Here is an 11,833-nt window from a genome sequence, read left to right as displayed (position 1 = left end):
CCCCATTTACTTCGGTCGTTGAACAATAGATTGAACATTTTGCGCCAATTGAAGGCGGTTCAGATGGCATTATACCTGGATCCAAGGTTCAACTATCGAGGTTCTAAAATATTCACGGCTGAGGAAAAAGATAAAATTCAGCAATACATAGTCGATACATGGGAACGTATCTGCCAACTGGGTAAAACACCGGCTAGTACAAGTAGAGAATCGTCAGAGTCTACCGATGATTTTGATCAGTATCTTACGCAAATGTTTGGTGAATCCGTGAATCTTGGTTGCGAGACCGGGTTTCTTCAACAAGTTAAGTCTTTGGACCTAGAGCCACGCCAAAAACATAACTACAACGTGTGGGACCATTGGTTGCGCCGTAAGACTACGCACCCCAGAGATATATGCAGTAGCAATGGTTGTACTATCCACACCATCGAACCAAGTCTCTGTTGAACGGTCTTTCAGTGCCCTTGCCTTGGTTCTCTCTAATCAACGCACTGGCCTTGGGAAAGATACGTTGGAAAACATTTTACTTATTAAATTAAACAAAGACTTATTCTCCAGGGCGCTGGGAACTGCGTATGATTGGAAGGGCCCAATCGACCCGGTTGACGATGATTCTCAGGAATGAATATGATACCGTTGATGCTCAACTGAATGTCGAATGAGACAAATATTGTCGTCTATCACTGGCTCATCGCCGGGTGATAGGGGGATAACTTTTGTTTACATTTTCATGAAATCAATTTCCAATGATACTGAAAGGGTTCGGCAGTCATGATACTTGTTATGATTCAATTAGCGACAATCGTCGTTGGGTGGACGATGATATATGTGTTGTCTCAATGTAAGCTCGAGTCACCATTGTGATAACGAATTTTTTCAGCACTGGTCACAGGTGCAGAGACCGCTCTCCGTGAGTCCAATACGCCGGAGATGTGCGTTGAATGTGTAGTGGTTTGACATGAGTCGAGACATCACACGAATGAAATCGCGACTCACGTTCATCCCCCTGAACCAAGGTTTCGTCGATATTTTGGGAACAATGGAGTATAGCCATCGTCCCAGTTCGTCATTGCTCCATGAAGTTTGCCAACTTTCGAGTGTCCTCTGACGAGAGATGATTTAATGTTGAACGTCACTAGCATAAATTACAGAAGTATAATATACTCTCAATGAATTAAAGTATATTAATAATTTTAATATTTCGGGAAGGCTTATTGCATCCAAACTTTTCCCGAACGTCGAACTTAGACATTTCAGCGAAGCGAATCATTCGAGCCTCAGATATGTCAGAAAGTAAAGGTAAAGGTTGTTTACTAATCCGAACCGGTGAAAAAATAAATGATAATTTTAATTTCATGATATGATTATCTCTTCTTCGTCTCATCGAGCTTTTAGTATATAGTATTTAGTATTTAGTATTTAGTATTTAGTATTTAGTATTTAGTATTTAGTATTTAGTATTTAGTATTTAGTATTTAGTATTTAGTATTTAGTATTTAGTATTTAGTATTTAGTATTTAGTATTTAGTATTTAGTATTTAGTATTTAGTATTTAGTATTTAGTATTTAGTATTTAGTATTTAGTATTTAGTATTTAGTATTTAGTATTTAGTATTTAGTATTTAGTATTTAGTATTTAGTATTTAGTATTTAGTATTTAGTATTTAGTATTTAGTATTTAGTATTTAGTATTTAGTATTTAGTATTTAGTATTTAGTATTTAGTATTTAGTATTTAGTATTTAGTATTTAGTATTTAGTATTTAGTATTTAGTATTTAGTATTTAGTATTTAGTATTTAGTATTTAGTATTTAGTATTTAGTATTTAGTATTTAGTATTTAGTATTTAGTATTTAGTATTTAGTATTTAGTATTTAGTATTTAGTATTTAGTATTTAGTATTTAGTATTTAGTATTTAGTATTTAGTATTTAGTATTTAGTATTTAGTATTTAGTATTTAGTAATTAGTATTTAGTATTTAGTATTTAGTATTTAGTATTTAGTATTTAGTATTTAGTATTTAGTATTTAGTATTTAGTATTTAGTATTTAGTATTTAGTATTTAGTATTTAGTATTTAGTATTTAGTATTTAGTATTTAGTATTTAGTATTTAGTATTTAGTATTTAGTATTTAGTATTTAGTATTTAGTATTTAGTATTTAGTATTTAGTATTTAGTATTTAGTATTTAGTATTTAGTATTTAGTATTTAGTATTTAGTATTTAGTATTTAGTATTTAGTATTTAGTATTTAGTATTTAGTATTCAGTATTTAGTATTTAGTATTTAGTATTTAGTATTCAGTATTTAGTATTTAGTATTTAGTATTTAGTATTTAGTATTTAGTATTCAGTATTTAGTATTTAGTATTTAGTATTTAGTATTTAGTATTTAGTATTTAGTATTTAGTATTTAGTATTTAGTATTTAGTATTTAGTATTTAGTATTTAGTATTTAGTATTTAGTATTTAGTATTTAGTATTTAGTATTTAGTATTTAGTATTTAGTATTTAGTATTTAGTATTTAGTATTTAGTATTTAGTATTTAGTATTTAGTATTTAGTATTTAGTATTTAGTATTTAGTATTTAGTATTTAGTATTTAGTATTTAGTATTTAGTATTTAGTATTTAGTATTTAGTATTTAGTATTTAGTATTTAGTATTTAGTATTTAGTATTTAGTATTTAGTATTTAGTATTTAGTATTTAGTATTTAGTATTTAGTATTTAGTATTTAGTATTTAGTATTTAGTATTTAGTATTTAGTATTTAGTATTTAGTATTTAGTATTTAGTATTTAGTATTTAGTATTTAGTATTTAGTATTTAGTATTTAGTATTTAGTATTTAGTATTTAGTATTTAGTATTTAGTATTTAGTATTTAGTATTTAGTATTTAGTATTTAGTATTTAGTATTTAGTATTTAGTATTTAGTATTTAGTATTTAGTATTTAGTATTTAGTATTTAGTATTTAGTATTTAGTATTTAGTATTTAGTATTTAGTATTTAGTATTTAGTATTTAGTATTTAGTATTCAGTATTTAGTATTTAGTATTTAGTATTCAGTATTTAGTATTCAGTATTTAGTATTTAGTATTTAGTATTTAGTATTTAGTATTTAGTATTTAGTATTTAGTATTTAGTATTTAGTATTTAGTATTTAGTATTTAGTATTTAGTATTTAGTATTTAGTATTTAGTACTTAGTATTTAGTATTTAGTATTTAGTATTTAGTATTTAGTATTTAGTATTTAGTATTTAGTATTTAGTATTTAGTATTTAGTATTTAGTATTTAGTATTTAGTATTTAGTATTTAGTATTTAGTATTTAGTATTTAGTATTTAGTATTTAGTATTTAGTATTTAGTATTTAGTATTTAGTATTTAGTATTTAGTATTTAGTATTTAGTATTTAGTATTTAGTATTTAGTATTTAGTATTTAGTATTTAGTATTTAGTATTTAGTATTTAGTATTTAGTATTTAGTATTTAGTATTTAGTATTTAGTATTTAGTATTTAGTATTTAGTATTTAGTATTTAGTATTTAGTATTTAGTATTTAGTATTTAGTATTTAGTATTTAGTATTTAGTATTTAGTATTTAGTATTTAGTATTTAGTATTTAGTATTTAGTATTTAGTATTAGGTATTTAGTATTTAGTATTTAGTATTTAGTATTTAGTATTTAGTATTTAGTATTTAGTATTTAGTATTTAGTATTTAGTATTTAGTATTTAGTATTTAGTATTTAGTATTTAGTATTTAGTATTTAGTATTTAGTATTTAGTATTTAGTATTTAGTATTTAGTATTTAGTATTTAGTATTTAGTATTTAGTATTTAGTATTTAGTATTTAGTATTTAGTATTTAGTATTTAGTATTTAGTATTTAGTATTTAGTATTTAGTATTCAGTATTTAGTATTTAGTATTTAGTATTTAGTATTTAGTATTTAGTATTTAGTATTTAGTATTTAGTATTTAGTATTAGGTATTTAGTATTTAGTATTTAGTATTTAGTATTTAGTATTTAGTATTTAGTATTTAGTATTTAGTATTTAGTATTTAGTATTTAGTATTTAGTATTTAGTATTTAGTATTTAGTATTTAGTATTTAGTATTTAGTATTTAGTATTTAGTATTTAGTATTTAGTATTTAGTATTTAGTATTTAGTATTTAGTATTTAGTATTTAGTATTTAGTATTTAGTATTTAGTATTTAGTATTTAGTATTTAGTATTTAGTATTTAGTATTTAGTATTTAGTATTTAGTATTTAGTATTTAGCATTTAGTATTTAGTATTTAGTATTTATTATTTAGTATTCAGTATTTAGTATTTAGTATTTAGTATTTAGTATTTAGTATTTAGTATTTAGTATTTAGTATTTAGTATTTAGTATTTAGCATTTAGTATTTAGTATTTAGTATTTATTATTTAGTATTCAGTATTTAGTATTTAGTATTTAGTATTTAGTATTTAGTATTTAGTATTTAGTATTTAGTATTTAGTATTTAGTATTTAGTATTTAGTATTTAGTATTCAGTATTTAGTATTTAGTATTTAGTATTTAGTATTTAGTATTTAGTATTTAGTATTTAGTATTTAGTATTTAGTATTTAGTATTTAGTATTTAGTATTTAGTATTTAGTATTTAGTATTTAGTATTTAGTATTTAGTATTTGGTATTTAGTATTTAGTATTTAGTATTTAGTATTTGGTATTTAGTATTTAGTATTTAGTATTTAGTATTTAGTATTTAGTATTTAGTATTTAGTATTTAGTATTTAGTATTTAGTATTTAGTATTTAGTATTTAGTATTTAGTATTTAGTATTTAGTATTTAGTATTTAGTATTTAGTATTTAGTATTTAGTATTTAGTATTTAGTATTTAGTATTTAGTATTTAGTATTTAGTATTTAGTGTTTAGTATTTAGTATTTAGTATTTAGTATTTAGTATTTAGTATTTAGTATTTAGTATTTAGTATTTAGTATTTAGTATTTAGTATTTAGTATTTAGTATTTAGTATTTAGTATTTAGTATTTAGTATTTAGTATTTAGTATTTAGTATTTAGTATTTAGTATTTAGTATTTAGTATTTAGTATTTAGTATTTAGTATTTAGTATTTAGTATTTAGTATTTAGTATTTAGTATTTAGTATTTAGTATTTAGTATTTAGTATTTAGTATTTAGTATTTAGTATTTAGTATTTAGTATTTAGTATTTAGTATTTAGTATTTAGTATTTAGTATTTAGTATTTAGTATTTAGTATTCAGTATTTAGTATTTAGTATTTAGTATTCAGTATTTAGTATTTAGTATTTAGTATTTAGTATTTAGTATTTAGTATTTAGTATTTAGTATTTAGTATTTAGTATTTAGTATTTAGTATTTAGTATTTAGTATTTAGTATTCAGTATTTAGTATTTAGTATTTAGTATTCAGTATTTAGTATTTAGTATTTAGTATTTAGTATTTAGTATTTAGTATTTAGTATTTAGTATTTAGTATTTAGTATTTAGTATTTAGTATTTAGTATTTAGTATTTAGTATTTAGTATTTAGTATTTAGTATTTAGTATTTAGTATTTAGTATTTAGTATTTAGTATTTAGTATTTAGTATTTAGTATTTAGTATTTAGTATTTAGTATTTAGTATTTAGTATTTAGTATTTAGTATTTAGTATTTAGTATTTAGTATTTAGTATTTAGTATTTAGTATTTAGTATTTAGTATTTAGTATTTAGTATTTAGTATTTAGTATTTAGTATTTAGTATTTAGTATTTAGTATTTAGTATTTAGTATTTAGTATTTAGTATTTAGTATTTAGTATTTAGTATTTAGTATTTAGTATTTAGTATTTAGTATTTAGTATTTAGTATTTAGTATTTAGTATTTAGTATTTAGTATTTAGTATTTAGTATTTAGTATTTAGTATTTAGTATTTAGTATTTAGTATTTAGTATTTAGTATTTAGTATTTAGTATTTAGTATTTAGTATTTAGTATTTAGTATTTAGTATTTAGTATTTAGTATTTAGTATTTAGTATTTAGTATTTAGTATTTAGTATTTAGTATTTAGTATTTAGTATTTAGTATTTAGTATTTAGTATTTAGTATTTAGTATTTAGTATTTAGTATTTAGTATTTAGTATTTAGTATTTAGTATTTAGTATTTAGTATTTAGTATTTAGTATTTAGTATTTAGTATTTAGTATTTAGTATTTAGTATTTAGTAGTATTTAGTCATGCGTCACATTCAGTGTAGTTTAATTAGCGAAACGATTTCGACGTTTTTAAATGGAAATTTCTATTTGTGCTATGTTATTAAGTATTTTTTTATGTCTGTTTTCTGGATACATATTGTTACACTAGCTAAGCATATAAAACCGGTTAGTTAAGGTTAAGTGAGAAACATTATAAGTCACGTCATAAAATACAGTAGGTAGACAGAAAAATTAGTTAATATTGATATGGAAGTCTGTATTTTCATTTGAATTAAATGAAAAATTTCATTTTATACACATTTATGTCTAAAATCTTTGAGTCAGCGCACGTATCCTGTTATAATGAATTTTTAAATTATTGAGGTATATTGGTTAAGAAAGGGGTTGCAAATATTTTTACGGTACAGGTATGAAACTAGCTCCAAAACAGCGAAATCATTTATATTGCAATGAAAAATTTTTTCCTACTTTCGAGAAATCATGGTGTCATTAGCAGTTGCTAAAAAAACTTATATTTTCAATGAAAACTTATACTTTCAATGAATAAAATGAGCAATCTCAAAATATCTACAATCAGCTGTTTAGCTGTCTTTCCGGATAGGTCTTAAGCTTTTCATTATCATCTAAACCAGATGGTTGTTGAATAATCAAATTGAATCGTTGTTCATATAAATAATTGATTAGTTTTTTTCTGTTCGTTGTTTATTCTCATGACAACTTTTCTGTACCTTTGCTTTCATTTGACAAGTAGCATTACACTCTGACCTGATAAAACTATGAAAATATCGATCAGCTGATATACTATCTGTTTCTTGATCGGGGTAAATTGTTTTGGAATTTACATTGCACGTGTCAATTATTATGCCAATTAGCAGCGAACAGCACCCCCGGGTACGTATTGGATGCGTGCAAATGTGTGTCATGCCAGCATTTCACTCCACAGACCACCGCCGGATTGAATCGACAGGATGACAGCTAAATATTTCATAACTGTTAGCCGACCCGATAATTGGATCCGGATCAATATTGAAGGAATGTATGCAAAAACTATGGAAGTCAACCGGCCGGAACAGAAAACCATAATGCATAATTCAAAGTTTGCATTACATGCGCTTTAAATTGACTTTCCCTCGGTGCCCACCGCCCGACTAGTTCAGTACCGGTGACGATGCAAACACCTACCTAAATACACACCGTTGCAGCAATTTATACCCCAACTTTCAACAGTGAAATTTATTAGTTTCGGTATATACACACATCGAAATTCACTGCAACGCTGTTGGTTCGTGGGTAGACTGTTCTGTTAGGAGTGTCGGCAGGAAGAAAGTGATTTTATCGCATTAATATCGCATTAAAAGTAATGACACAATAAATCAATTTCATAATTATTTTAATAATGGCGGCTTTAATGATTCTATCAGAAGCTGGATTCGGTGGTAGCAGTGCATGAATAGATGCTTTGTGATGGAGATCGCTGCTGGATAGAGTTATAGACTAAATGTATTTTTATGAGCGATTTAAATGCAAAATATGATGTGACAGACAAGCATTTCCGGTTTTTGCATTTTTTTTTATCGCACGTTTAATTTGCGCGCTCTGATATCCGTAAATCGAATAGGAAGCTAGCGAAGGAAATCCTTTCTTTTGATAACGATGGCTGATCAGAAATTCCATATCGCTTCAGTAGCTCGTAATTTAGGTCATATGATATGTGAATGTGTCACTCCGGAGTTCTTTTTTCTGTCATTACGCTCGTTTGCGCAGCAATTAGATTATATGTGCATCCGTAATGTGTGGCTAACTTTGTGGTGTAGTTTTTGACGTTACGGGATTTCTTCTTTCTGTAATGGGAAATGCCGGCATGAACTCGTGAATGAAAAGTTTTTTAAACCAAATGATGGGCTTTATTTGACGTTTGATAAAGGTGAGGTATGTCGTGCAAATAACAAATTCGTGAGCTATAATTATTTTACCAGTAGTTGTTAAATGGGTTGAAATAAAATCAGGATTTATAACAAAGAACGTGTATTCATACCCAATCTAAACCCACATCTGAGTTACCGATGTTATGGTCTTTATGATTGGATACTATGCAAAGTAAGCAATAAATTTTCTCAGTTCAACGTAGTTGCATTGGCACTCAATTCACAGATTAACCAACTCGGATAGGAGCTTCACTTATATTCTAGTCTACAAATCAAAGTCGAATTTCATTTTAAACCACAATCGCGTTATCGGATACCAGCTGTGAATTTAAATCGTTCCCGAATCAAACACTTTACGTTGAACTTATCGTTGCGAAAGCTCTGATGCCTGCTTCAGCTCCCAAAAGAGAATCACTAGCCAATTCTAGCACATAAGAGAAACGGATATAGTAGCGGATATCGACTGAGTGTTACACTGGCTGGTGGCGGAGATGCTGAACCCATTTGAATTTCAGATCCGATTAGTTAATTTACAGGGAACCGAACGAAAACAAGCAGCAACTTTCCATCCTTTGATTCGAGCCTCGGCGCTTAGCGATTCAATCTCGTGTGTGTTACATATCAGCTAACTGTGGTTCGTATCTGAGACAAAGTCGTGGTCGTTTAGCTGGTGGCCTGTAGCGGGTTGATTACGATGTGTGGATCGTAACATTGATTGGTTTAGTGACAAAGGAACACGTGGTATGATGTATTTCGGTTCCAAAGTTTCAAATTGTGTTTCTGATAATCTCTGTGCATGAAACATCAAACACGTGCCTGAGTTTACCCTTAACTGAGTAGATTTCCCCAACGGAATGACAATTCCGTGTGATCGATTATGTGTTTGGTTCGCACGGTTGGGACTGGCATTAGCTTTTAATTAATTAAGTTTGCCTAAGTTAATTTGCGATTATCGTGTCTTTTCGTCAAGGAATAAAGAGCTCCATTTCATAACATCCGTATTCACCCAGGTGTTATATACATTCTACTTGGTTGTAACATATAGTAGCTAAACTGGCTGTGTTCACTATTCAAATGTTGCAAGAAATTCCGTTTTACGTTCGTTACAAGACTGTTAAAAATGGTGGAAATTGGTATGGGTAGGAAAGTGGTGTCGCTCGTCACATTGAAAAAAAGTAAAACACTTTTAAGAACTCAAAAACTGCTTGAAAAACATAGTTAAAAAAATAAAAGCTTTTAAAATTTTTCTTCCAATATTTTTTCATTAAACCTGTTATTAAAACCAACACATTGACGTTAATAAGATTCGTGACTTTTGAACAATTAAGTAGCTGAAGCTGAGACAATTTTTAGTTAATTTAAGACGGGAACTCTATGAAAAATCGATTTTTCATTTATTGTTTTCATAAACAGATATATTGTCTGAGAACATATTTTCAAAGTTTCAAAATCGTACTTCGAAAATTTTCGGAGAAACTGTTCTTCGAATTTACTCGCGCCATGTCTTTGAAGCACATAAGTTATGAAGCGCGTTTTCTCAAAATCGCTGATTCAATCGACTCGGATTTCCTTTTTATTTTGTAAAATTTAGAACAGAGAAGTTCAGAAAAGAACCTCTAATATGTATTAGAAAAAGGTTTTAATGTTTATTTTGAATAAAAACAATAAGGAAACGTCTTGTTTTTTGCATATATGTTTGTATATTTATATGTAACTAAGTATTAAACATTCACATGGTATCTGAGGTTCAAACACTCGAGACTAGTTTCCTGATTAGTTTGATACATTATATGGATGTATCAGAGTTCAATTTCGGAAGATATGTAAACGGGAAGCCGACCAGTCTCGGAAAATGATCGAAACCTATTTCATATGATTACAGTTTTTTTCATGACGATCCTTACTTTTCAAATATATAAAAGGGGGTCAAAGCGTTGACATTTTTGTTTAATGATTATTTTCACTTTATTATGAGATAGTTATTCCGTATAAAAATGGACATTATCTTCAGTAACTAATAGCCCGACTAAAAACTATTTTTGCCTTTCTCATATAGAAGGCTATGCAATCACTGTGAAAACTGACTTTCGAACGGAGGCCCGGAGGGCTGAGTGTCAAATACCATTCGACTCAGTTCGTCGAGATCACAAAATGTCTGTGTGTGCATGAATGTGTATCTTTGTATGCACGTGTGTGAAATAATGTCACTGGATTTTCTCAGAGATGGCTGAACCGATTTTCACAAACTTCAAACGAAAGATCTTATGGTCCCATAGATGGCTATTAATTTTTATTCCGATCTGACTTCCGGTTCCAGAATTAAAAGTGCAAATCTGTGAGAAAATGCGAAATACAAACTAAGATGCAAATAAATGATCTTGAAATTTTTCAAAAAGCTCCAGAAAAGTTGATCCAGATGCGACTTTGGTTTCGGAATTACAGTGCGATTAGTGAAACATGTTTAATTCCATGAATACTTTTTCAAAAAGTAATGCAAATTTTCATAAAACTTACTGGCAAATTTATCTAGTTGGCAAACCTTGTTAGTTGGTGGATATCAAAATCTACTTTGGGATTACTGGTCCTCGGTTTCCGCTTCCAAACGCACCGGTAATAGCGTAGAAAAGCTCCAAAATCGAAGCTCACTTCGATTTCTCAGCAACGGTTAAAACGATTTTCACAAATCATGATTCAAATTTAAGCCCTTAGTATCTTATAAGATACTGTGCAATTTAATCCAGATCCCTTATTATAGCGCGATGAGTATTAAAACTTTTAAACTGTCATACAAAATTATGCAAAACCGGTTCGCATCAGTACGTACTGGTATGGAAGAAGAAAATACCATCACCTACCACATAGCGTACTTTGTTCAATTTTGTATAGTGTGCAGGGTCGCCACATTTAAATCTATATTAACTTGACATATCTGTTTAGAAATTGAAATGGTTATGGTAGTTTATACCTGAGGAAAGTTTTTGATTTTATTCAAATTTGAAAGAAAAAATCTTAACAGAATCTTCTAGTGCAGGTTTCGAAAATATAAGTAATATGAAAAGCGCATCATTACACCACTATGTGGATTAAAAAGGTTTATCTTAAATGTTCGTTATGTTAAGTATTTGTTTAGAACGATACAAAAAAAATATTAGCCCGGCTTTGTCCCCCTACATGGGAAAAAGAATCTCACGATAATCGTGGTTACATTAACAAATATTTATGAATCTTTGAAAAATCAATATTCCGTCAACAATTGAATTAGTTAGAGTTTGAAAATTATTTATTTGATTTTTACAAAAAAATTTCAAAAATAACTTAACAAGTTAACAACTTACCCGCCAACCAACCAGCAACTGTAACCAATGGAAAACAAGGCGCATCTACAGCAACTAGCAACGAACTCAAGACTGCGAATAATACCACCGATACGGCAATGGATGACGAGATGAGCAACGAACAAAATGCCCATCAATCCTCGCAGGAGGAAAATGGAAGCTCCTCTCCCGCTAGAAAAAGGGTGTACGCAAATAGGCCTGAATAAAAATATCTTTTAAATAAAAATAAAACCAGGATAATTTACTCATAATCTTTCAAGTGAGATAGCATCGGAGTAAGAGTAGAACCGCTAAAATATATTAAGCCGTCAAGTAAAACCTCGGCTACATCTCGCTCCTGGGA

Source organism: Malaya genurostris, chromosome 3 (genome assembly GCF_030247185.1).
Source record: "Malaya genurostris strain Urasoe2022 chromosome 3, Malgen_1.1, whole genome shotgun sequence".
NCBI classification, from domain to species: Eukaryota; Metazoa; Arthropoda; class Insecta; order Diptera; family Culicidae; genus Malaya; species Malaya genurostris.
The sequence above is the reverse complement of the archived record's forward strand: the minus strand, read 5'-3'. Positions refer to the sequence as shown.